The 27,741-nt window shown below is 45.0% G+C and overlaps 1 protein-coding gene across 1 annotated transcript in view; it reads right to left on the reverse strand.

Annotated features, from left to right (window-relative positions):
• The window catches only part of ELK3 (ETS transcription factor ELK3), a 67,035-nt gene extending 41,567 nt beyond the window's left edge, over positions 1 to 25,468 (reverse strand). The window contains exon 1 of the mRNA XM_036252923.1: positions 25,175 to 25,468. The gene's annotated coding sequence lies outside the window, so the exon portion shown is untranslated. The remainder of the gene's footprint in view (positions 1 to 25,174) is intronic.
• Between the last annotated feature and the right edge of the window lie 2,273 nt (positions 25,469 to 27,741).

Consider the following 27,741-nt stretch of genomic DNA (forward strand, 5'->3'; position numbering starts at 1 on the left):
AGGGCACGTACCTCGGTTGCAGTTTGTCCCCGGCCCTGGTTGGATCATGTGGGTGGCAGCCACCCAATGTGTCCCTTTCACGTCGATGTTTCTCTCTCTCTCTCTTCCTCTCTCTCCCTCCCGCTCTATCTGAACAAAAAAAGGAAAAATGTCCTCGGGTGAGGATTAAAAACATAAATAAATAAATAAATAAAATTTAAAGTTTGAGAAAGTGTTGCTACTTGAGATTTATGCTGGATACATTATTACGCAAACAGGGGCCTGCTTTAAGTCAAAATGTTCTATCAGCCTTTTTTTTTTAATTTATTGAGTTGCCAAATACTGGGCCCTGGAACTCTTGTTTTTTCCTCACCCAAGGACCTTTCTTCATTTAGTTGATTTTTAAAACTCTCCACTTAACATACACAGAACATATGAAAGAAATGCTATAAATGTTTCAAAAATATTCCCCCAGATCCAATTTCTGCTATTAGAAAATGCTTCTCATTCCCCTCCCCAGACCTTATTTTGTTTTGTTTTGTTATCCTCACCCGAGGACATTTTTCCATTTTTTGTTCGGATACGGTGGGAGGGGGAGGGAGGGACGAAGGGAGGAAGGGAGAGAGAGAGAGAGAGAGAGAGAGAAACATCGATGTGAAAGGGACACATCGAGTGGCTGCCACCCGCACGACCCAACCAGGGCCGGGGACAAACTGCAACCGAGGTACATGCCCTTAGCGGGAACCGAACCCAGGTGTCTGGACTGCAGGCCGACGCTCTAACCACTGAGCCAAACCGGCCAGGGCCCAGACCTTACTTTGAATGTATGACATTCTATTGGGTGTGTAATACCACTCTTCATGCAAAACCAAACTCTGCACTTGTATGTTTCTGAGGATCAGTCCACTCTAAGGCATCACTGCTCTGACGGGAAGAGGAGCCCCTGAGCACCTGGCACTGTCTCCACTCCTGATTCGCCTGGGCTGTGTCGCCTGTAGTGGATGGTCACCATTTCCACCAGAGCTGACCAAGCAGGACAGTCACAGCAGCTGGCAGACCTGCCCCCAGGCCTCTCCAGAGAACAAGGCGACCTGCTACTGCCCCCCTGCTTCTCTCCCTTTGTAATCCACACCCCAGATCTTGTCACGGTGGACTACAGTTAGAGCATCTAAAACAAGGTGTCCAATTCGAATAATACATATACCCCCTTTTAAAGGTGCAGGGGGAAAAATTAATAGGTTTCCCATGTTGACCAATATAAGCTCCAGATTTATCATTCTCACTGAACAGTAAAAGGAAATTCACAGATAAAACACCCCCCCCATTCAAATAAAGGATGCCATTCACAGTTACAACACATCCCTCCACTGCAATTAACCATGAAATTCACACATAAAACACATTCAAATGAACAATTAACTGTACATCTGATAGATGATGCTTTGTGAGAAAGCACAACACTCACCAAAGGTTATGGCAATGACTGAGCCAACGCAGTTCTTTTGAGTAACATGGGTTCATACTACTATACTCTCCAAATCTCAACTCTCTCCCCACTTCTTTCAAGTGTGTGTGTGTGTGTGTGTGTGTGTGTGTGTGTCCCCATTTTATAACAAGACACTGTCTGGGTATTTGGGACATCGGTGAACAAAAGCGATGCAGACCACTGTCCTCAGGAGCCTGCCTTCCAGGGGGAGAAGACAGGCCAGAAACGTAAACGTGACCTTAAATGACACGGCACGTTGGGAGAATAGCTCTATGACAAAACGCAGCCGCAGCCAGCGAAGGGAGTGGGAGCCTGGGGTGTGAAGCGGCCAAGGTCATGGAAGGCATCCTTGAGAAAAATCCTGGCTCTCCGACAGATACAAAAATGAAGACAGGCCCCGGCCGGTTTGGCTCAGCGGTTAGAGCATCGGCCCGTGGACCAAGGAGTCTCTGAGTCTATTCCCGGTCAAGGGCACGTACCTGGGTTGCAGATTCCTGAGGAAGGCAACCGATCGATGTGTCTCTTTCACATTGATGTTTCTCTCTCTCTCTCTCTCTCTCCCCCTCCCTCCCTTCCACCACCTAAAAATCAATAGAAAAATATCTTCGGGTGAGGATTAAAACAATAAATAAAATAAAGACAGGTTAAAGATTTAATTTTACCATTAATCAAAGAGGGAACCAGGCAGACATTACAACAAGTCAAAAAGGAATGTGAGTGGCAGAGGCGTTTCTAGAGCAGGGTCACTGAAATGACCGCACAGAGCAGACAAAACGGGGGCAGAGGGCAGTCAGCCAAACATTCTAAGACAGAACACAGTTTGCACATCTATCGACAAGAATGATTCTGCTGTCAGCTATCTATACTTAACAGGGATGTGAAATAGCTTCCATTCCGTCAGTCACATCATCCTGGGGGTTCGTGGGGGGTCTAGACAATGCACGGGCTTTTCAGTGAAGCGCTTTGCCGTGCGGCAGGGGAGAGAGTGAACCACTCTGTCCTTCTAGAAGGGTACACAGTGGGCAAGGGCAGATTCTGGAGCCAGACTCTCTGTGTTCAAATGCATGGTCCTGTCTGCCTGTGGGATTCTGGGTAAATATCCTTGTAAGTAAAATGGGGATGATAGTAATAACATGTAAAGTATCTCCCGTACAGGGCCATTGTAAGGATTACATGAGTTACTAGTAATACACTTGAACTCTATCTCGTCCTTAGGGGGCGCTACTGAAATGCTTGTGATTACTTCGTAAGCAACAGGAAAATCCCTTCAGAGCCTGTGGTGAGGTGATTTGACCTCCTGGCCTGCACATTCAGATACTGTACCACCTTGGTTCTCTGTCCGTTAGGCGATGACCCCAATACAGACTCTGGATCTAGGGAGACTCCAGCTAGTCAGTGACTGTTCTTTATGAGGTGACTTGGATCATGCTTATGTTTATTTTTTTTAGACTAACAGCCAAAGTGAAAGAATAAATTTTTTTTTTTTTTTAATTCTTGCACATATTCTCCAACTCCCACTTAAGAAACACTGGTTTCTCAAATGCTCACCCTCAGGCCACCAAGCTGTTGTGCCTCCAGCAAAGACGGCTCCTGGGTGCCCACACTTCCCTTGGGGTCAGTTCTGCTGTCCCTGGGGGGAGGGCAGTCCAGTAGATGGGAGCTATCGGGTCAGAAAGAGAAAAGTGTTCTGGAAGAAGAACCCCAGGGACATCTAGGGTAACACTGCTTATGACTACAGAAGACAGGGCCCTCAGGGAACATTCACTGGGTCGCTCAGGGCACCAGGTGCAGGGCTGACATGGGTGGAGGTGGCCCAAGAGCAAAGAGCTTGTCCCCTGCAGTCGGACAGATTCTGAGTGGTTCCCTTCCATCTGGTTCTGTGTTCTCAACTCTTTCTGTTTTTAAAGAACGTTTAAAAAAAAAAAAATCCTGGATTCATTCTTTAATCTGGATGGAACCTCAAAGAGAAAGATGCTATGAACTGACTATACTGATCACCCCCGTGACCCCCAGTGCCCTCCTCAGCCCTGAGAGCCATCAGGCCACGTGTCCACGTGACCTGCTCCATCATCAGGTCAAGGGTCCTAACCACCAATCCCCCAAGCACACTAACCCACACCAGGCCCATCTCCTCTAACCACTGAGGATCTAATAAACAACCTGCCCAAAAGTGGAAGCTGCTCCCTCCCCAGAGGGGGAACCAGGACCAACAATCCGAAACAGGGTGAGAACACAGAACGCAGTCACCATCCTAAAGCTAAATCAGGTTGCTCATATAATGAGCACACTGGGCAGGACAGAGAAGATCCAAAGGCCACTCCAGATCCTCCCAAATGACAGGGATTTATATGCACACACGTGGACACACTCATGCCAGGGATCCTTACCACAATCTGCCTCAGTGTTGGTCATTCATTAATCCATCTTTTCCAATTATAAGAGCCTCACCTCTGTCTTCTCTGTACATGGTGGGTATTTATGAAGCCTTTGCCATATACCAAACACTTCCTGAATTATTTAATACCCACAACAGCCCTAGGAGTTGAATGCAGTTATCATTTCCATTCTGCAGATGAGGAAATTGAGGCCCAAGAGTGGAAGGGCAGGGGCCCTCTAGAACAGACTACTCGACGTGCGGTCAACATACCACTGCAAATTGTTGGTCACCAGTCCATGATAAATACAGGGATTAAGAAGAGTAAGTATAGAGACTTTTACTGCAATTTGTCATCCCCACCACATCCAAGTGTGTGAGCAGGAGGCTCATCTGGTTGGCACAAGCTATGGACTCAGCAGTCACATGCAGGAGGACCCTGCTAAAACACGTGCTACTTAAGGTCAGCTTTTCAACTGTGACCCAAAAGTGTACAAAAATCTGGAATTCATTGATTTCATTAAAAGATGACTTCATGTAACTATAATTTTATAGGATAAATTGTTGGAACTGGCAACTAGTAAAGGATTGCAGATGTATTTTTTAGAAATCCTTACCCGAGGGTATTTTTCCATTTATCTTCAGATGAAGTGTGGGGGTGGGGGGTAGGGGTGGTGAGAAGAGAGAGAAACATCGATATGAGAGAGACACATCGAGTGGTTGCCTCCTGCACAACCCTGACCAAGGCCAGAGAATGAACCACAACCGAGGTACGTGCCCTTGACCAGAATTGAACCTGAGACTCTTTGGTCCTCGGGCCAACGCTCTAACTGCTGAGCTAAACAGGCCGGGGCACAGATGAATTTTTTTAATGCAGCAATACTTGTTTGGTTTGGGATTAAAGTTTAAAAATTAAGTTTGCTGAACTGTGTCTGAAAACCTCTTCTTCCATTCCTGCCAACCATCTCGGGGAAACTGGCTTCTGACTGGAATTAAAATATAGAAATAGTTTCTACACATAATCCCCTACAAGTATCATTTTTGTACCCAACCTAGGTTAAATTTGCTAGTCATCAAGAAGCTCGCTTACCACACTGAAAGAGAATAATGATAAATAGGGTGTTTAAGTGTGCTTATGGGCATTTAATATGGGGACTCTCCATTTCACTTAAACTTTTTTTGGTTACAGTTACTGAATGATAAAACATTATCAGTATTAATAGTGATGATCTATGTTGTCTTTAAAAGCATTTTCAATGAATATATGGTTTTTGTAATTATTTTCCCCATGTTTAATTATATTTATTAAAATGTGGGTTTTTTTAATGCTTGTTAAAGTTATAATAAAAATCCGGGCTTACATTTTAGCATTGTTTTTATTTTCCTAGTTTTTATTGTATTTCACAAAATTATCAGTCCACAATATGATGGAAATTGAAAACACTGATCCTTGTCCACAGATGGTTTCAGAAGCACCACTCTGAAATGTTGATTCCGTGAGCGCTGACCTGCTTTGCTTGCTGACGTATCCCCAGCTCATAGATCAGTGTCAGATCATGGTAGGTACCCAATGAACAGATGAAAGAATGAATAAATAAAACTTACTGAAATAAAGAAATAAAAAACATGCCACGGCCTGTGCCCTTTACCCCTCTGTAATACTGCCCCCCACCAAATGCATTAGGATTAAGATTCGGATTAGGCTAGCTGGAGAAGGCTTTCTTGAGGAATGAGCTTGAGTACAGCCTTAGTCTACAGGTGGGTAAAACCTGAAACGTGTGAGAGGAAAAAGACGATCCCCATAGCAGGCAGGGGTGGGACAGCAATGACAACTGCCAAGGATGAATCAGCGTGAGGCCTGGAGTGCAATGAGCCTGCAATGTACACAGACAACCTCCCGACTGAGCCTGCAGAGCAGAAGTCTCCAGTAGCAGGGTTACTGAGCTCCTTCAAATGCCACCAAGCCTCCAGAAGCTGTCGGGCTGACAGGAGAGTTAGTTCTACCTTAGGACCACCAGCATCACCTTGTCACCTGGAACCCACACCCTGGCGCTGATTCAGTGAAACTAATGCCTCAGGGACCATCACTTTGCACCAGTCTGAGTCCTAGTGATTTTACATTCCTGACTTTAAGAGTTTTTGGTGCAAAGAGGGCTCCCCCGAATTGTTTAAGCTTCAAGCCCCACAAAACCTGCACCTGCCTCTGTGGGAACCCCTTCTCAGACAGACTCCTCCCTCCTCGAAGCTGCTTTCCTCTCCCTGGAAGCAGGCTTTCTGTCTGCCACAAGATGGCGCCAGACGTCTTAATGTGAGATGGGGCTGCACAGTATGCAAAGCATGAGGTTTTTTGCTTCCATTCTTAGAAGTCGAAATACCCACTAATTTGTTCTTCTTTCTATTGATGGCAACCTAACACTTCTCTTTGCATTTCTATTGATGGCAACCTAACACTTCTCTTTGCATGTTCCTGAATTCATTTTTAAAATTACACTGAGGTGGTAGTGAAGAGGGCAGAATCATTATATTTGATTTTCTGAACCTTATTAAGTTGCAGGAACTAAGGACATTAGCCGACCTAAAAAAAAAAAATTAGAAATGAGAGGCCAAGGAAAGGAGAAAAACTCCTGTGTAAGAATAAATAAAGTAGATGCTCAGTAAGTACCTGTCTTTTTGCTTGTTAAAACTTGCACTTTTAGAGAAATAAAGATGGATCTGAACACTTCATATCAAAAATACAGATTCCCCATTTTTTAAGAGTAAAATGAACAGGAAAAGAGAGGGAAAGCAGCCTTTGCTCAGCCTACTTATTGGCCCTTTGAAGTTTGCAATGTTTTGCAAATACAGTTTTTCAAATAACTCTTCCACCAGAAGAAAGAAAGACTTTTCAGGGGAAATCACTGATAGCCACTGTAAGAACACAGCCATTCACTGCATGAATGATCCACCCCTTTCCTTCTGAAACTCCGCGTTACCTCTGGGCAAATTAGAAACAACTAATTGGTTAGTGGGTGACTCTTACAAGGCAATTTCCTTGGGAAAAGTAAATGGAGGCCACATGAACTGGGGCTGGGAAAGTGTGTCTGAGCCATTCTACTTCCTCCCACATCCGCACATTCATGCCACTTCACTTCCCACCCCACCCCACCGCACTGTTGCACAACCCAGCCCTCTCTCATCCCACACTGAGATGCAACAATGCCTCTTCCCACTCCAGGCTCATTCCCACGGGGAACCTCTTTGATCCATAATTTGGCAATATCACAAAACTTCCTAATATTCCTGGTACAAAATCTGCTCTTCCTGGGCTTGAAGATGAAGAAGTGGATCAATCCACTGGGTAAAGGAATCACTGGTTGCCCCAGAAGCATACACCTATTTCTCTGTACCTCAAAGAAGCAAGTCAATTGGAATAAGTTGATGTATGGGAAAAGTTCAGCACACGCCCTGGCCATTATAAGCCTTCACGTATGCCTTTCGGGAAGCCTTCAATGCAACACCCACAATGGAGCTATTTATTATCGTTGGCCACCATTTCATTAGTGCCAAACAGCAATCCCACACAGCACCTGCACACAACGGGCATTCCAGAAGGTGTGCAGTGAATCTCCATTTCTTTGGATCTTCATTTCTTTAACACTGAAGTGGGTATTGTAATGTCCGACTTCAGAGACTCTTCTACGTGTCAAAGAGCCTAGACATGAAGTCATTTTATTTTTCTCTTTTGCGTCTCAGGAGAATGATGGACTTGTCCATTTCTCCAGTGACTTCTGATCACCCGAGGCCTGCATCTCCCCACATCAGGTAGCGACACAAGCACACAAAGGGAGTGTGCACGATCTGGAGTCTTCAATGTACACATCGCCATTTAATCTCTTCTCTGAAAGCATCAGACACAATTTTATTGGGCAGTTAAAGGAACACACGCCTGCTAGATCAAAGCAGCCAACTGGTCACCCAGCCTTCCCAAAGGGAGGCTGTAGTTCATTATAGCCAGTCGGTTAACCACATCCACCTCTCTCGTATATCAACATGCCCAGGAAACAGATTTAGAAGTCCTGGGCACTGCAGGGAAAATCTTTCCAGGTAACTAACTGTATTAAAAAGCAGACCCTCTCTTGAAAGATGAGTAGGGCTGTAAAAATCAGAGGTTCCTACAATCTGGGGCAGCCCCCCGGTCTCCCCCCGACCCCAGAGCCTCACGTGGACTCGCAGGCTCTGCTGACAATGCTTCATTTTTTCTGTTATTTATTTATTTTATTTATTGTTGACAGTATTACAGATGTCCCAATTTCTCCCCCTTTGCTCCCTCCACCCAGCCCCCACCCCACCCCAGGCCTTCATCACACTATTGACAATGTTTTTTTCTTTAAACAGATGGGTTGTGCCTTCCAAGACATTCCTGGACTAAGACCCGAACGCTCCCGGTCTTTGCCATCCTCTCTGTGGTCCTGCTGTTTGCGTGTCTCTCAGCTCTGGCCGGAGCACGTCGTCCTGCAGTTCTCATACTCGGTAACAGGCCGCTTCCTGTTCTGCAGGTTGCAGGCAGGAAACTGGAAAATGGGCCACAGGAAACCTGGCCTCCTACATCTGTCCCACTTTGTAATTGCAGCTCTGGTTTCATTTTGCCTGTGTGTCACCTCTGCTTTAACCCTCGATGCGACGGCCAGACCTTGCTTTCTGAAAGGAAACTTACCGACCAAGAAATCTCACTGAGACTTTTTTCCTCCCCAGAGTAATTAGCCCTATGAATTCAATGGAGTGGGGGTGGGGGGCAGGGAATGGGGGGGCACACACTAAGCAAGCCCGAGTATTTTTTAATGCTAAGTATTTTAATTCTAAGAAAATACTAAGCAAATTCTCCTAACAGTAGTCATTTGAATCAAAAGAACATGGAACTCGAAAAATGATTCATTAGATGGGATAAAGCTACCAATAAGTCCCCAGTGAAAACTCATGACTATTTCATAATACTGAACACAGCAGAAGTTATTTCAGATAAATATGATTACTACTGGCCCAAGGCTACCTGATGACTTTTAACTTGCAAGGCTTTGACAAATAACAGATGAAAATATGCTATAGTCATACTCCATTATAATCTCTCTCATAATAATACTGTTTTAATTATACGTTTCTTAACAACATCACCAACTGTTATTGAACTATTTGAAATGGTTGCTTTATATAGACCACCTGAAGCATACAACAACAACATAGACACACACATACACATAGACACACACATACACATGCACACACACACACTCACACCCCCAGGGCAGTATCTTCTTCCTGTGTTTGGTCTGTGGACCTTTCTGAGAATCTAAAATTCTTTAGAGAGAGAAAAAAGATATATTCATTCAACATATACACAATTTCAGCAGGAGTTATAAAATGCTCAGAGTAATTTATAAATCTCAAATAATGAGCCCTGCACTAAAGGAAATGCTAGCTACATTATCCCTCCCCCCCCCATTAGCAATACTGAAATTCCATGAAATTCTTAAGAATAAAGCTCTTACCCAGAAAAAAAAAAAATCCATTGTTTCTTTAAATAAGAGCTTTTCTTTTTTTTTTTTTTTTCTTAACCTCACCCGAGGACGTTTTTGCATTTATCTTCAGATAGAGTGGGAGGGAGAGAGGGAGGAAGAGAGAGAGACATCAATGTGAGAGAGACACTTTGACTGGTTGCCACCCACACAACCCCAACCGGGGCTGGGGACAAACTGCAACCGAGGTACATGCCCTTAACGGGAACCGAACCTGGGTCTCCGGACCGCTGGCCGACGCTCTAACCACTAAGTCAAACTGGCTAGGGCAAGAGCTTTTCTTTTTTAATGCTAGCATTTGATGAGCATTTATTATGTACCATTATGTACGGCATTGTGCTGAGTGCCTTACCTATGCTGCCTAAATTTAATACTCCACAATGAAGCCGTGACTCAAAAAGGTGAAATGGCCATGAAAGTAATATGGGCAGAGACTCCCACCCAGGGCATCAGGTCCAACGTCCAGCACAGGCTTCATCTCTCATGCGCACCTCACTGATGCTGAGAGTCTCATTCTAACTCAGAGGGCGATACACATTCATTCCCACTAGGAAGTAAATCAGCAAACGTCCTTGTTTATTTCCAGCTGTGCCTCATCGGCGACTCCAGTTGTCCCAACTGGTTCTGTTTTAAGAAACAAACAAACCCACAATCATTTTGTTTTTAACCCAATTTCCCATTTATAAAAGATCTATATATTGGCTTAGCTTTGCTCCAGATTCATGCAACACCAAAGAATGAAGATGGGCTCCTGACTGGGAAGACAACATGAGAAGCTGCACCCCTGTAACTCACTCCTCCTGGACAGGACGTGTACCCACCCCACCCCCTTCATGCCCCATCCTGCGTGTGCGCACAGGACACAGGAACCAGAGGAGGGAAGTCAGAAGCATCCAGACTGGCCCCAGGGAGGACCCAGGGCACATTCACATGACAATGAAAAGAACTGAAAAAGACTTCAAAGGTGAACAGGGACAGGCGGGGGACTCACTGACACCACGTGGCAGCACTTGGTGTGGCACCTAGCACCCAGCAGGGCTCTAAACTTCTTGAAAAACAAACACCTCTGAGGACGCCCTGTTTCAGGTTCTAAGGAAGACTTGGGATTTCATGGAGAATCATGACACACACACGGGGGGAGTGCGGGGGGATGCTGTTTTGCATTCAGTAAGATTTACTTAACAACCTTGCTCACTGTTTTTAAGTTTGAGCCTCGGTTTAATGAGCTTCCTAATTTCCAGTGGGTATTCCCCCCACCCCAGCCATGCTCTTATATTTCGTAGGTCTATGAATGGAAAACTTTTACCTACATTTTTTTACTATTCATAGTAATAAAATTTGGTCCTGTACAGGGGAAAGAGGTCAGAACATATAAATTCTCATCTAGTCCACAGACCTAAAAGAGTGAGGTGATCTCAGGCAGGGATGCTTCAACTTCTTTCTCAGTAAAACAGGGATATGGCCAACCCTACCCCCTCCATCCATAAGTATTATCAAACGAAAAGACTTTATACAGTTAAAAGTATTTTTAAAGTACAAATCTAAGTTATCCTTTTGATCAATACATTGTGTGATCTCTAAAATAAGGGAAAAATGCCTCCAGCTCCAAGAAAGCCTTAACAGACCCATGTTTAAAATCTGCGTCATCTGCATATCAAAAAACACGTTTATTTGCTTAGGTATTTTACTAAGATAATTTTACAAAAATGGAAAATAAAGGCAACCTTCCATACCCCTTCCAGTAGAACAAAATCACAACCTCTGAGATAAAGCGGAACGCTGTTCTGTGCCGAATAACAAGCTGGTGATGGCCAAAAGCATATGCCCCATGTGGTAAGAACCCTTTTGCATTGTACAAAATGATGGTGGTTTTTCCATGTCCAGAAACTGAACCGTTTCCTGCCAGAGCATCCTCCAACCTCTCCCATTGTGTTGAAACTGTAAAATCTTTCTAAATCAGGACTTCCTCCCATTATGCTGTAGAGCGTCTTTCTGGGAAGGGTAGATCCAAGGCAAAAGGTAGGAATTCCTGCAGCACCACCCAGTGGAAACATTAGAAGAAAAGAAAAGAAAAAAAGGCGAGATAAAATATGTTAAGAAAAGAAAAGAAAAGAAAACACAGGTCCTAGCTCTTCTCAAAAATCTGGACACTGCTCTTCCATCACTGGTAACCGGCAAACTGTAGCTTAACCACGGCCCTGCCCTCCCTCCGCCGTTCCTTCACCACCGCGGCACAGAGGACACCACCACCAGGCTGCCCTGCCTCTCCCACGTGCACATACTGGGCCGACACAGGCTCAGGAACGTCCCGGACGGGTCAGGTGTGCGCTGGGACACCACCCCTTCCTCTCAGAAGGATCCCCGAGGGCCCTGGGGACCAGGAACTGTGCAGAGCTGTGCTTGCCTCTCCATCCACTGCAGTGTTGGGCATTTCCGGACAGGAAGGTAACCATCTGTGCACCTCCCCTGCCCGGGCCCAGCTGCACCTGGTCTGGCCCACCTCCAACATCTGCACCCAGAGAGAGGTACAAGCCTCTCCTCCCCTCCTGGTCCAAATCTGCAGTCCCTCCCACCCAAACCCCTCCAGTGTGGGCAGTGTTTCTGCTGCCCTGTGGTTCCAAAGCCCCCGGGGCCCCCCGCGCCCCCAGCCCCCCGTAGGTCCATTCGGCTGGTCTCCCCTTCATTCACTGCCATCATCAGAACAGGCCCCTCCTCACCAGGGCCTGCTTCTCGTGCACACACGACACACCAGGCTACTAAACTTGGAACAGGACGGAGCAGGAGGGACCCCGACCCTCTCCATCTGGCTTTCCCTCGCAGAAAGCCCCAGAAGGGGCCTGCAAGGGTGAGGAGCCATGGTCTTCCCAGAGAAACGTGAACTCTCTTGTCTTCTCCACTGAACTTGAAATGATAAAGTACCATTCCTTCCATCATTTCTGGATGGTTAAGTCACGAAAAAAAACTGGCCCCAACATCGGCACTCTTGGGAAAGGAGCTCTCCCTCTTCTCTGGAGCAAATCCATGGAAACCATCTTAGATGTCTTAAAACAAAACAGTATATAGAGAAAATGATACCAGATAGCCGATCTGGACATTGTTTGGACATATACGATCTGTTTTAAAATTTTGTAAATGGTTGAACTGCTCCTTTACAAATGCCTGGTAGTATTTAAACCTTTTTTCCCCCCCTCTTTTTCTGAAATTACACATGTGCCATAATGTGTTGGTTTCCGGCAATGTCAAGACTTGGCTAGATAACACTGGCCTCCGCTCATCTTTGGGTCCTATACACTATTCCTGCAACAACAGCTTTGAGTTTCTGATATCTGTGACATCTTCTGTAGAGATTTCTCCAGAAGCACAAGGAGCTACCTTACCGGGGCGATTACCGAAACAAGACCTGGACTCTTCCGCGCCTAGACTCTGTGGCCACGTCAGCCTCACTGCCTTTAGGTGGCGCTCTTCTCAGCAACACTGGTGCATGGTTTAGGACATGCAAATTCTAGGCATAAACATGAATCTAGAAATCTGGTTCGATAATATATTCACTTTGGGAGGGTTCTATAAAAAACAGTGACTCTGCAGTCTTCAAAACATCATCACCTGCTCATGTGGTGGACATCTGGGGTGATTTTAGCTGCATGTAGAGTCCTGAAGGTAGTGGCTACCCTTTTTATAGCTTTACTCTCTCCACATGCACGTTTCGCTTAAAGTTTCATACACGCATATCAAGTCTAGATATACATGATGGGGCCAAATGCACAGTGTCTTCTAAATTTAAACCACTTCTATTAAAGTCCTCTTGAACAGGACACAAAAAATATAAGGGCATTAAGGTAAAATGCCAAGCAAAAGCCATTTCATACTTTCACTAAATGTCTATTTAAAATCAAGCTTGACGTACAAGCAAAATCCACAAAGTGGAACACATTAAAAATAATTGGTGTCCTTGTTGCGTACAGTTATTTCTAAGAAAACAGTTGCAGCCCAGCCGGTGTGGCTCAGCGGTTGAGCATGGGACCCATGCACCAAGAGGTCACTGGTTCGATTCCTGGTCAGGGCACATGCCCAGGTTGTGGGCCCGATCCCCAGAGGAGGGCATGCAGGAGGCGGCCAATCGATGTTCTCTCTCGTCAATGTTTCTATCTCTCTCTCCCTCTCCCTTCCTCTCTCTCTAAAATCAATAAAGAAAAAAATTAGAAAAAAAAAAAAAAAACTGTTGCAGAGACAATGCGTGATTTTAAATTGAAATAATCTTCTCCCAATGCCTTATCTTTAAAACCTATTTTTTTATTTACCCGACCCCCCAAACGACAATGAATAAATGAAGAAAATAACAAAACTGTCATCAAGTGGAAGATCATAGGTCATTCATTCATGTCGCGCAGAGAATGGCTGTTGGTGGCACTCACATGCAATGAAGTCACAGCCCCAAGTGTCCTCCCGGCCCTGAATTTCCATGCAGGAGTCGGCCATCCACTAACCTGGCTTGGTCCTTTTGGAAATATCACATACAACGTGTTCCTCTACTTACCCTCCCAATAACTGTACAATGTGATTTTCTGACAGTACAACAGCGAGGTCCTGTATATAAATGATCTTTTTCCTCTTGGTAAAGAAAAACTGCCCCTTCTGTATTTTAATCATCCGGTGCACGTATGATCTTCTATGTCAAGGTCTTAGAGTTTCTACTTTCCTAAAAACAAATTAGTAGGTCTTCATATTTAGGTTTAAAAAAAAAAAAAAAAGCAAAGGATGTGGCAAAGCCTGAGGAGGATGCTGTTCTTGTGGTTCAGCTCTGATTTGAATCAAAACGGGGCCAAGCTCACATTTGAGAGCAGTAACTATGAGCTCTTTGAGGACCCCAAGCCACAGGCCATTTCGTGTGATTCGAGGTATCTTCTAACGGCATATACTTTTGTAATCAAAGTAATTCACTTTAACAAATGTTTAACAGTTTTTAAACTTATTCAACTTATCCACGTATCATAAATGCAGACTGCACAATTAGTGCTAAAACGCCTGAAACAAGTGAATTAGGCAAAGTCAAGGAACGCTGAGTGGCTGACTGAGCGTCGCTTCCGTTCTTTTGCTCAACTATCAAAGATGAAGTCAGCCCATCACGGGCATGTCAGCCATATGCTCAGCACAGATGTGGTAACTGATGACATATCCCTGCCTGGGGTTTGATCAGTTCCAACCCTGACTCAGGATGTCACTTGGAGAATTTGTTCTAAAATGCTTTTTTTTAATTTTAAAAAAAAGCAGAGCCCTGGCCGGGTGGCTCAGCTGATTGGAGCATGGTCCAGTACACCAAAAGGTTTCAGGTTCAATTCCCAGTCAGGTCATATACCTAAGGTTTCTGGTCCGATCCCCAGTCAGGATGAGTATGGAAGGCAACCGGTCTCTTCCTCTCGCTCTAAAATCAATAAGAAAACATATCCTTAGGTGGGGATTTTAAAAAAGGCAGAAATAAAAAGCAATGCTCTACCATCTAGCAGCCTCTGGTGCTTGGAAAACAGGAGGGGACATTAGCAGGCGTCACTTCCCTACCAACCCTCATGAATTCTAGATTCCAGAGGATTTCAAACTGCAAGGCCATACAAGATATCTCCAGATGATCTTCCAAATAACACTGCATGGTTTGGGCTCTTCTTGTATGTTTTTAATAGGGCTTGCTGAAATTATCAGGAATCTCAGCTTTCTCTTCTCCTGAAAATTATATAAATACACCTAAGATCTCTCCTGAGTTCTCAGTGAAGCAGTGATTCTTTGGGGTGAAATTTAGCAAACATTCTTTCATGCTCGAACCCTACAGGAAAAGAGGGGCACATCTATGCAGTGTCTGTCTGTCTGTCTCTCTCTCTCTCTCTCTCTCTCTCTCATTTTCAAATAAACTCCAACAAGAGCTTACATTTTAGGCTCTAAGGGCAAACCTTCCAAACTCCAATAAGGAAATACTGGGGAAGTTACATTTCCAGCTCACTGAGTATTAACCAGAGACGTGTTCTTCTTAACTGTTAGTGTTAGGAAACTGCCTAACATCTACAGCCCTTCTCTTGCTTAATGAGCATCCCAATCTTTCTGTGCTCTGGTGTCATCACTGAGGATGACGAGCACTTACAGGCGCAGACAGTGTGGGAGAACTCCTGGGGTTACCCAGGAGCACATCCTGGAATAAATTCTGGGGCTTGTTTTGTTGTTTTAATCGCTCTCTTCCAACAATTAAGTGTAGGGAGAAACATCTCCTTAATCATACATGCTGGTTAATCAAACTTCGACTATCAACAAACTGCTCCTTGGCAAAACCCAGATGGAAAGGAACGGATCCAGCCTCATACACACACCGTTTCAAAAAACAGTTTAGGTATTTAGTCATTCATCCTTTCATAATCATACACAGTCTTTCATTATTTTAAAACTCAATCAGAAATGTCATTCATCAGTTACAAAAAGTTACAGACTAAAAGACAAAAGCTATCCACACAGGAGTTAGCATAAATGAAGAACTTTTAACTGGATACAGGGGTGGGGCAAAAGTAGGTTCACAGTTGTGAGCATGCAGAAATCTATCCTTGTATTACTTATTAATTATTGAGTCATTTTCCATACAAACAATAGTACACGTACTTTTACTCCACCCTGTATTATGGAATTCAGCCCAAGAGAACTATGAAAACTTGATCAATTGAAGTCTTGATAAAGGTTTAATTTGGTTGCTAGAGAATGATTTATTTTAATATGGAAAAAACTCTACATTGAGATTCTTTCAAGCTATACTATCCTATGAATTACTTAACTGCTAACCAACCATTCTTTGTGTAACACTGACATCAACAACAGGCTAACTTCCTCTCGGACATTTAACAAACTAACCTGACTTCTGTACACCTATTTTCTTGCAAGTCTGAACAAAAACTGGAAAACGATATATTCTCTCTAGAGGATCTTCTTGACTGTCTTTATGGGTTCACCAAGAGATATGCCTGTTATTAATTCAAGTAATTTACTGTCTAGGAAAGAGCTGGATTTATGCATGTCAACAAAGTGCTTTGTCAAGTCCAACGGCAAAGTCGGGGGGGAGGAATGGGCCATTCTGACAAGTATTTTCCCCTTCAGATTGTTTTTAATTCAATGAGTGCCAGGTTTTGTACAAAGTGCTGGGATAAATACAAGGATGAGAAAAACAGACGCAGGCCCAGAGGGAGCTTACAGACCGATGTGCGAGACAGATGTGGAACACATCATTACACACACATGCGCAAGTATCCCTCACTACCGAATTCAGTGCATTCGAGGGTTTGGATGGCGACTTTGGGTAATGAGGGATATGGTGCCATCAAATCGATGTGGTTCCTGCGTTTTGGACAAGGAATATTAATGAATGAGGGACACCAGCCCTATCTCCAGAACGTTTCTCTGAAACTGGTCAGTACCTGTGTTTGAATAGTAAGAACTCAGAGAGGGAGAATTTGGGTAATAAAGACACGGGTGAATACAGCCTGTAGCAAGGGCTCTGAAGACCAGGGACAGATGACCACGGGAGATCTTGTCTGGGGGACCAGCAAGGCTTCCTCCAGGAAGAGGTGGTGGAGCTGAGACCTGAAGGATGACTACAAACCGGCTGGGCAACGCGGAGAGAAGAGCCGATGGGAGTGGGGGCGGGGGGAGGGCATTCCAGAGGGCACGTCACCCATTTGAGAACTGAAGAAAGGCCCGGGTGACTGGCCCCAGTCACAGCCTGTGGCGCTCATTAAGGATCTGGGTCTTGATCCTCACTGAAGCCACGGGGAGATTTTAAGCGGAAGAGTGACAGGGTCAGGTCTGTGTTTAATAAAGGACTGCTCTAGCTTACGGTGAAGGGAACTGGAGGGGCGAGAGGGAATGCGGGTCCCAGCAGACCCTGCGGCCCAGGACGGAGATCCTATTCAAGGACTATGGGAAGGAAGGAGTAGGGATTTAACCTGGTGATGAAAACCTTCTTTGGACCTACTCAGCACCCAACCCACAGTCAGTAACTGGTAACCCCAAGAATTAGGCAAGTGTGGGTCATTAGAAATAAATGGTGCTTTTCACAGCCCTCAGAAAAATGAAGGATGGTAAGCACAGCAGCTAATACTGACCTCCCCCCCCCCCTTAAGGTGTTCCTTATTCAATAAGGGACCAAAATGGGATTGAAGGGCAAAGTTTTGGGGAACCCCTTTTCCCGCCCAAAAAACAGAAGTTTTTTTAAATTGTTGTGTATGTCTAAAAGTCAGCTGTTTGGGGATGACAGCAAAAGTCACAGGATACTTTCACGACTCTCTCTTTTTCTTTTAATTCTCACCCAAGGACATGTTTGCATTTATCTTCAGATAGAGTGGGAGGGAGAGAGAAAGGAGAGAGAGAGAGAAACATCGATGTGAGAGAGACACATCGACTGGTTGCCACTTGCACGACCCCAACAGGGGCTGAGGACGAACTGCAATTTAGTATATGCCCTTAGTGGGAACCGAACCTGGGACTCTCTGGTCTGCAGGCTGACACTCTAACCGCTAGAGAAACTGGCCAGGGCAACTTTCACAACTCCTAAAAGAATTCAAGTTCTTTACTCCAGGAAAGTAGTACAATGGGACTTTTGCCTTGAAGGCCTCTCTAATTCACTTTACCAACCAGTCAGGGAAACTGCGGTCTAGGAAAATTAATTGATATCCTCTCAACACAACTGATTTTAAGGGAATCTACTTTTTTCTGCAGCACATATATTACTTTTGGTTAGCTTAAGTGATATTAAATAGCATAGAAGGGTTTTTTTTCTCTTATCATATAAAATGGAAATCCACAGATTCTCATGATTTATTTTTAACCACACAGATGAAATAAAAACACTGCATTATTATCCTGGCCAGTTTGGTTCAGTGGTTAGAGCATCAGGCCTGCAGACCAAATGGTCACAGGTTCAATTCCGGGTCAAGGGCACATACCTGCGTTGCAGGTTCAATCTCCAGTCCCATGCTGGAGGTAACCAATGAATGTGTCTTTCGCACATCGATGTTTCTCTCTCTCTCTCTCTCTCTCTCTCTCTTCCTCCCTCCCTTCTACTCTATCTAAAAATCAATAGAAAAATATCCTCAGGTAAGGGTTAACAATAATAAAAATACTGTATTATTTTGTCAAGGTGTTCTGGGGTTCAATAACCTACATGGAATAATCATGAAATTGCCATAATATAATGAAAAAAGAAATAGTCAGGAATGTTTTGGAGTAATGGAAATAGTCTCTGTTTGGAGGAAGAGGGTAGGGATTACACAAATGTATAATGTTTAAAATCTGTGTTTTTGTGTATGTAAATTATACTGCAATTAAAAAAAAGACATCAAGAGTCTCAGATTCCTTATTCTATTGTTTGCAGTAACAGACCCCAAACACTTCACCAGTGTAAGAGAAAGTATCAGTAAGTGTGTGTGTATTATACCTACCCTATCACTCCCATATTTGTGCATGGAAAATTAGGTTCTGTTCTTAGGTATGGCAGCTTTAAAAATACTTATAATAATATATGCGTTAGAACTTTTTAGAGCATGTGTGTGAATAAATTCATTTCATCCGATTTGAATTAGAATACATTGGTATAACCATTACCTTAATTTCTTTAAAAATATTCAAATAAATCTCACAGCCCGGCCAGTGTGGCTCAGTGGCTAAGCATTGACCCATGCACCAAGAGGTCGCTGGTTCGATTCCCGGTCAGGGCACATGCCCAGGTTAGGGCCAAATCCCCAGTGGGGGGCATGCAGGAGGTGGTCGATCAATGTTCTTTCTCATCGATGTTTCTATCTCTCTCTCTCCCTTTTTCTGTCTACTATCCATAAAAAAAAAAGAAATTTTTTAAACAATAAAACAAAAATAAATAAATCTGCCCTGGCCGGTTTGGCTCAGCGGTTAGAGTGTCGGCCTGCAGTCCAGAGAGACCTGGTTTCAGTTCCTGCTATGGGCATGTACCTCAGTTGCAGTTTGTCCCCGGGCCTGGTTGGGTCGTGTGGGTGGCAACCACTTGATGTGTCCCTTTCACGTCGATGTTTCTCTCTCTCTCTCCCTCCCTCTCTATCTGAACAAAAAATGGAAAAATTTTCTCGGGTGAGGATAAAATAACTAACTAACTAACTAACTAACTAAATAAATAAATAAATAAATAAATCTTGCAGCCACATTATAAAATAATCTCTTTCAATTCTTACCAATGTAATAATTACTTTCCAGAAAATGGAATTAAAACACACAAAATAATCAATGAGCTAACTCCTAGTGGCAATTCAGACCAAATTCCAATTCACTGAACTGACCAATTCAAAGTTTATTTTTAAATTGCTGACATATATGTAAGCTTCCAGTAATGGAGGAGAGGCCATTTTTATTTTGGTGTGGGCAGGAATCATGGGGAGTCACATTTCTGCACAGAACAGTTACTTAGAAGACTAATGCCCTGGCTGGTTTGGCTCAGCAGTTAGAGCATCAGCCGGTGGACCAGAGAGCCCCAGGTTTGGTTCCCGCTAAGGGCACGTACCTCGGTTACAGTTTGCCCCAGCCCCGGTTGGGGTCGTGTGTGTGACAACCAGTTGATGTGTCTCTCTCACATCGATGTTTCTCTCTCTCTCTCTTCCTCCCTCTCTCCCTCCTGCTCTATCTGAAGATAGATACAAAAATATCTTCGGGTGAGAGTTAAAAATAAAAAAGACTAAATAATCTACCATTTTTAAAGGTCTTTAGGATTTGTTAACAGAAGGGTTACCCACACACATGCTGAGAAGTCTCTTTATTAGGGCGGCATGAGAAGCAGCAAAACCAGCGTCTGCATGGTCTCACTGTGGTTTCAACCCAAAAGCTGGATGATCTCAATTCAAAATGGCCATGGGCAATAGCAATCTTGAGCTGAAAATCCACTTACAACACCAATTTCAAAGTTTAAAAAACTCTACTAATCTAAAACAAACTGATCTAAATAAGCAGTTGTCCAAGTGTGGAGAGTCATCTCCCTCCCTCCTATAGTTAGGTAAGTTTAAGGTGTATTTTCGGTTTAACCTAGTTTCTCTTTTTTTCATCACTGAACATTCTATTTTGATGTGCAGTGCCCTGGACTTCCTGTTACTACATCTTAATATTCTCCTGAAAATCATGACTCATTTGTAAGTCACAGAGAAACTCATCAAAATCCCAAATTTCACACCACATATGAATTCAGTCGTTCAAGAGGGCAGCATTCTTAGAACATTACTTGGCACCACAAAGACAAAAACACTAATTAAGTACATGCTGAAATTATGTCAATCTACTGTTGAATCAACACATTTATTAGATCAATAAATACAAGTGTTACGTGTGGTCATTTTGGTCTTTGTACTAATTATTAAAACGTTACATGATATGTTAAGTGAAAATAAGTTACAAAACAGAAAGCATAGTGACTGCAATTACAAATGTTACGTGTGTGTATGTATACACATGTGTATTTTAATTGATACTTTCACTTTATTTGGCAATTTTAAAATAAGTGAAATCAGTATTAACCCAATTATGTCCCTTTTTATGTCAATATGATCTAATGGGTTTGTATTTGATATGTTTTCGCCTTTAGGTTTACTTTTTTTTATTATTATTATTTATTTTTGTTACAGATGTTTCTCCTTTTTCCCCCATTGACACTCTCCTCCTGGTCCTGCCCCCCTCCTCACAGCATTGTTGTCTATGTCCATTGGTTACCCATATATGCATATAAGTTCTTTGGCTTATCTCTTCCCTCTCCCCTGCCCCCTTCTCTGAAGTTTATCAGTCTGAACCCTACTTCTATGTCTCTGGGTCTATTTTGTTCATAAGCTTATTTTGTTCATTATATTCCACAAATAAGACACACACATGCATTTAAAAAAAACAGAAAAAATATACACCAAACGTTAACAGTGGGATTATGGGAGATGTTTATTTTTTTTTCTCTGTGGCTTTCTAAATCTTCCTACAGTAATTCACATTAATATTTTTGTAACAGAAAAAACAACAACAACTAACCTTTAGAAAATGTTGTTATGCTGGTGTGATTTCAAATGGATTACAATGGAAACATTAGGGCAAAGAGGCATGGATAACTAGGATATAAAAAAACAGTCTTGCCTGAAACACAGAAAAATCTGACAGGAGTGGGGTCCTTCATTCAAATGGCCTGGGCCACTCATGGTATGTGTAGGTGCAGGCCCTTAAGAAGGGGCAGAAGCCAGCTGCCAGCAGCCAGGGCACAGCCAGGATGGATGGAGGAGAACTAAATTCTTTTAAAGTTTAATGAGGAACCCCAGGTCTGGGAAACATGGAGATGGCTAGATCATTCTCTAGGGCTGCAAAGGAGCAAAGCTATTAATTAGTCAGCAGTAACCCACCATCAATGAAAAAAAGACTATTTCATAAGGTCACATCCTTGGGGGTTTTTTTTGGTCTTTGTTTTTGTTTGTTTGTTTATTTTAGTGTTTTGGGTTTGTCAATAGGTAATGCTTTGCAGTCATATTGGATTTTGAATCAGATAGATATATAAATATAATTGGGTAACACAGAACACGCAAAATTCAGTATCTGACAACTAAGAAAAGAAAATTTAAATTTATATGCACTGCCTGGAAGTCCTTTAAAACCAATTTCAGGAAAAGATTCAAGTTCCAAAAGGTTATTACAAATATAAATTTCAATATATGACCTCAAAGTTACATTTTCTGTATACTAGCAGTTTGAATTATTAATTTTGTTTTAATAAGAAAAAGAGGAGGTCTTTAGTAACTGTTTAGGAAATTCAAAATTCAAATGGGGCAGGGCAAAAAAAAAAAAATCACTGCTCTCTCCTATCTGGGCTATTGCCATTCTGGTCCAAAAATCATTAGTACCAGTGTGTGAGGTTCAGAGATGATCTAATTCAGCTCACAAAGGTACACCATCACGATGTCTTAACTTACATGTCATGCCATTGCATATTACTGACCAAAAAGAGAAAGGGAGAGAAAATTCATGCATACGTGCTATATATATGTGGCAGAAAAGTGCAACTGGTGAGTTTTAAATGTCCTCCTCATTGAATGAATGCATGTAAAAGAGTTATCATCATTATTAATGTAAACAGGAGTTGCTCAATCTGGGCACTACTGACAATTTGGGTGGAAAATTCTTTGGGGGTGGGGGAGCTGGTCCTGTACATTGTTGGATGTGTAGCAGCATCCTTGACCTCTACCCACTAGATGCCAACAGCACTCCCTCTGGTTATGACAACCAAAACGTCTCCAGATACTGTCAAATGCCCCCCCCCCCCCCGCATAATTACTCCCAGGTGAGAACTATCCAAATAACTTATTGGAATGAAGACTTCTAATTACCTCCTTTTATTTGGAAGGAAATGGATGGAGTCTTGAGAGAATATTTACAACCTCCATCCTTAAGAAATGCTCATGCAGAATGTGCAAAGCTTTTTTTCTTATCTATTTATTGTAAAGACTGTTACCCTATTCGCTGCTCTCAATGTGACCATTAAAACCTGTAAGCACCTACTCTGTGCCAGGCACAGTGTTAGGGACATCCTGTACTCGTGTCCACTGACTCACAACCTGGTCAGGCTGGTTGGGCTGTTTTTAGGACAAGCTTTGCCACCATAAACGACATACCAACACCTTAGAAACCTTCAAGACAGCATTGCATCCTTGTCAATAAAGGATCCCAACAGTTTCAATCGGGTTCCTTCAAACTCTTTACCCTTTTTAGTAACTCTACATATTTCCATCATATAAAGGTTTTAAAAGGAAGAAAAGACAGCCAGAAGGCTCTTGCTATATTTGGCATAGAAAGACTATCAGGGGCTTTTGCAGGCAGGATCATTACTGGAAACTCTAAAAACACTTATGGACAGTCTCCTTAACTGTCTGACCCACGTGCCCTCCTAACACAATTTGTATTTTATAATCCCCATAAATTGAAACTCATAACTGACCTTTCCCAAATAAATGTGTCACGGAGAGAGAGAGAAAGGGAGTCAGATCAGAGGGTATTTTGTTTGGCAAGAAGGCAATGAGGCTCAGAAACTGATTTGAGCTCATTAATAGATGCCTGGAACATGCTTGGTTTCCCATCTCCTCCGTGCCCCCCTCCCCCCCCCCCCCCCAACAAAGACTGAAGCTCGGACGCGAGAGGATGGGTGTGTTGAGCCGCTTAGGCAATAGAAACTTCACACACACAACTGGGAAAGAAAAACCTGTAAGTCTGAAAAAAGTGATTTCAAAGTTTTCAAAGACACTACCCTGAAAAGGTTCGGCTGTCGGCTGCGCCTCGGAGTAAATAAAGCCGTAACTTGTCTCCCTCTCCAGCGCAGGGCTCGCCCGCCTGACGGTGGCTGCACAAAACCCCTCCTGTGCGGAGCAGCGGAAACTCCTAATGAGATTAGTTGGTGTGTGTGCAGACATTACTTAGCAATGACTAAAGGGGCTCTCTCTTCCTGCAGCAGCCAGTGGAAAATTCAGGGAACTTTTTCCCCCTGCAGCAGCAGAATCCCTTTAACCCTCTCCCCAGCCAACTCCAAAAACAACTCAGCCTCCCCCAACCCCCCCTTTCCCGGCCGTGGTGCTGGGGGGAGTTAAAGACAGGCCAGGGGCTTCCAAAAGCGGGAGGGTGGGACGGGGCCGGCGGGGAAGGGGCGGGGGACCCCTCCAACACTACAAAGGAAACTGTAAAAGGCACAAATACATAAACCTGAGAAGGAGCAAACCACAGTTTCTTTGTGAGCTCCTCTAGTGAGTCATTTTCAAGATGCTGTCTGCTGCCAGTTTCAAAGCGGAAGCGCATGGCAATTAGTCTTGCAGTTTCCAGACAAGCCAGAAACTCTCCCGACACTCGTTTTATTTTTTTATTTTTTTCGAAAAAGCCCCTTTTGCTGTTTCTGAAATAACATTTCTTGCTCCCACCCCCACCCGCCGCCTAACTGCAGCTTGTCCTCAGGATGATTCAGTTCAGAAAAACATAAAACCGAGACCTCTTATTTTTCTTTTTTTAACTCTCCAAAAATTTTTATCTCCCCCTCCCAAAAAGTTGCAGTAGCATTACAGGCCAACATTCCGTTGGAAGCTGAAAAGCCCCTTCCTAAAAAGCTGGGCGCGCCAAGACCATTTACTGTCCTGTCCTCCAGAACAGGGTCCAGAAAAGACTCCAACCGGCCTTTAAAGGTCCGGCTGGGCGTGCTCCTGGGGTGGTGACCAGCGGGGGTCACCTGCCGAGCGAGTGGACACAGACCCCAGCCCTGCGTCCTCGCTCCGCACGCCCTCCGCCGCCCTCTCCATCCACGTCTCCCTTCCAGAACGCGAGCATCAATGCCCACTGCCACCCCAAGGGGCGCCCCAGCTGGCAGGTCAGCGGTGGTCCAGCCTCCAGGCACGCAGCCTGCTCCAGTCACCGTTCCTCCTAAAGACCCCAAGTCTTACCATCCCCTATTTCCCCAAGAGCGCCCCTCCTCTGGGCTCTCCGCGAAGCCTCAGGGCCGGTTGCAGCCAGCGCAGGGTCGCCGCAGCCCCCAGCCCGACGCTCGGAAGAGCGTGGAGCACCCCGCTGGGTGGGCGGCGGCGCGGCCGCAGGAGCATCCCGGGTGCGCCCCCTCCCCGCGGCCGCCCCCAACCCCGGCCCGCAGCCCACCCCGCGGCGCCCACCGCCCAACCCCCACAAAGTCAAAGAAAAGAAAGGAAAAAACACCCCCAACGAAACTTTGCAACTGTCCCAGCAACAGGCAGAAGCCCTGCTACCTACCCAGATGTGGGGGAGCTTTCAAGATCCTTCTTCGGGGGAATTTCTAGGAGGAACCGGGCGAAAGCCCCCGACTTTCCATGCTGACAGGCGTCTGCAGACGGTCTGTTGCTCTTGTAATGAGATCCTGATTTTCTCCCCCCCTTTTTTTTCTTTCTCTCGCTCCTCTTTTTTTTTTCCCCTCTGGTGTGTGTGAGAGCAGGAAGTTGGAGCAGTCAGGCCGAGCCGGCTCACTTCCTTTACTGCATTATTCCCCAGGCGGTGTGCAGTCTGTGTAAACAGGCTTTTCCGCCCCGCGCCGCGCGCCCGGGCCGCGGCTGTGCGCCGGGGCTGGCCGCCCAGGCCCGCGCATACTCCGCTTCCTCGGCCCCGCGCGCTCGCCCGCACCGCGCCGCGCGCCCCCGCGCCCCCGCCCGCCGCGCGCCCCGCTTCCTGCCCGGCCACCCCAGGGGAGGAGCCACCAGACCCTACGAGTCTCTTAGCGGCCGCAGCCCCTCCCCACGAGGGGCGGGGGTGCAACTCGGCCAGAAACCCAGGGAAGCCGCTCGCGACGCGCTGGGGCGATGACCCGCGGTTGGGGCGGAACCGGGGATCCCTCTTCTTCCCGGGGCGGGGGGGACCCTGCGCCGGGGACCGCGCTGGGCACTGTAGTGGGGTCGAGCCCTACCCAGTTGGCCTAGGTGGGGAGGCCCGAAGTGGGGAGGCCGCTGAACTTGCTGTTTTCTGTCGGCTGGGATGAGAGTTGTGGGGCAGGGGGGCTTCGGGAGTGGGGTTCAGGATTTGGTTGCTCTAGGAAAAGAGCTGTTTTTATCGTGGGTGGGGGCGTGATTGTTTAGGATGAGATGTTGGATGTGCAGAAAAGGAGGCACGGTTTCTGTCTGGGGATGGACACAGTTCCTGTCTGGGATTTTTTTTTAAAAAGCCAGCGCTCAGAGTAGGGGGCCCACTTTGGGGAAAAGGATGAGAAGCCATAAACTGGAAGCCAGGATTCTCCAGAAAGAGACCTTTCTGGCCGCTCACTATGGCCTCCCACAGGTCAACCCTTTCCTGCCCGCTAAGGAGCTTCGAAGGGAAATGAGCGACGACCACAGGGGCCGAGTGACTGAGGAGGCTCTGTGGTCTCAACACTGGACCCCACACGGCACTATCCTTCAGGGACAGTCCATCTCAGAGGGCTCAGGCCCAACGCAGACGGGAGCTTGCCCGCTGCCCTGAGGCTGAGAGGAAGGAGGAGGGTGTCGGTGGAAGAGTCCCTAACCCCCAGCCCTGTGCTCCACCACCAACTGCTCACCTTCCGGAGCCCCCCATTCCCAAGCCTGCACTGCTTGGCAGCTCGGACCAATGCTTCTCAAACTTCAGCGTGCACCAGCTTCATGTTGGGGGGAGGGGGGGCTCATTAAAACACTGGTTGCCGGGCTTCAACCGCCAGAGTTCCTGATTCAGTAGGTCCTGGGAAGTTTTCAGCCCCTGGCTAACTTGAGAATCACCTGGGGAGTGTTTTGGAAACTATTTATCTCCATACACAACCCAAACCAATTAAGTCGGATTCCCTGGGGCAGGGCGTGAGTACTTTTTAAAAGACCGCATTCTAAGACTTCCTCCACTTATTTATTTGTTTATCTTTGTAATCTTTCAGAAAGAGTATTTGTTTACCAACTGTGGGCCTCTAAGGGCCAGGGTTGTAGTTTGTATCTAGCCTTATCTGGTTAGTACCAGCCCCAACCAGGCGCTCCTGACAGAGCACCTGACTCAGAGGACAACCCAGTTCACATGTGCTTCCTGGCTAGTGTGGATAGTTCACTGAGAGGTGTGACAAGGCCCATCGGAGCACTGGGGGGAGGGGGGAGTAGAGCCCTAGGAGAAGGTATGGGGAAGAGAGCTGTTGATCAACCCCTGATTTTCCACAGCTAATTTTCCACTTTAGGGATTATCGTTTTAATTCCTAGTAGGCTTCTCCTGTCACTCAGCAGAGCTCACTTCGTGTCCCTGTATCATCCAGCTGGCGGTGGACTGGGAGAATGTAAACTTACTTTATTATCCTTATCCGGGAGAAATAAAATCTCACACACGCAATTAAGAACACCATGTTGCTTTATTTTTAAAAGCATATGACAAAGCCAAACATAAGTATATTTTAAATCAGTGGCTTTCAATGCTTTTTATTGTTGTTTTTTTTTTTTTTTTTCAGAACAAATCTTTGAAAATACTAATATGTAAGACAGAAAGGGTGTTTGTATGGTTTTTATCAAGCTGTTTAATTGTTTTGAGGAAATGCCTCCTTGTCTAAAACACTTCTGAAACACTTATGGGTGGCCTTAGCATTTCCCAGACGAAATGAAGAACTCAAGTTTTTCTGGGGTTTTAGATCAGCGGTTTTCAACCAGTGTGCTGTGGCACCCAGGTGTGCTGCAAGAATTTTTAAAACATGCAATACCTGACTATTTAGTCAGGAGCACTGACCTCTTTCCCTTTAGACTGTCAAATAAATAATGACAATAGCCATCTGGTGTGAATGAATCAAAATTATACCTTTTTGTTTTTTTTGGTGTGCCACAGAATTTTAGTAATTA

Source organism: Molossus molossus, unplaced genomic scaffold, assembly GCF_014108415.1.
Source record: "Molossus molossus isolate mMolMol1 unplaced genomic scaffold, mMolMol1.p scaffold_m16_p_10, whole genome shotgun sequence".
In the NCBI taxonomy this organism is placed as follows: domain Eukaryota; kingdom Metazoa; phylum Chordata; class Mammalia; order Chiroptera; family Molossidae; genus Molossus; species Molossus molossus.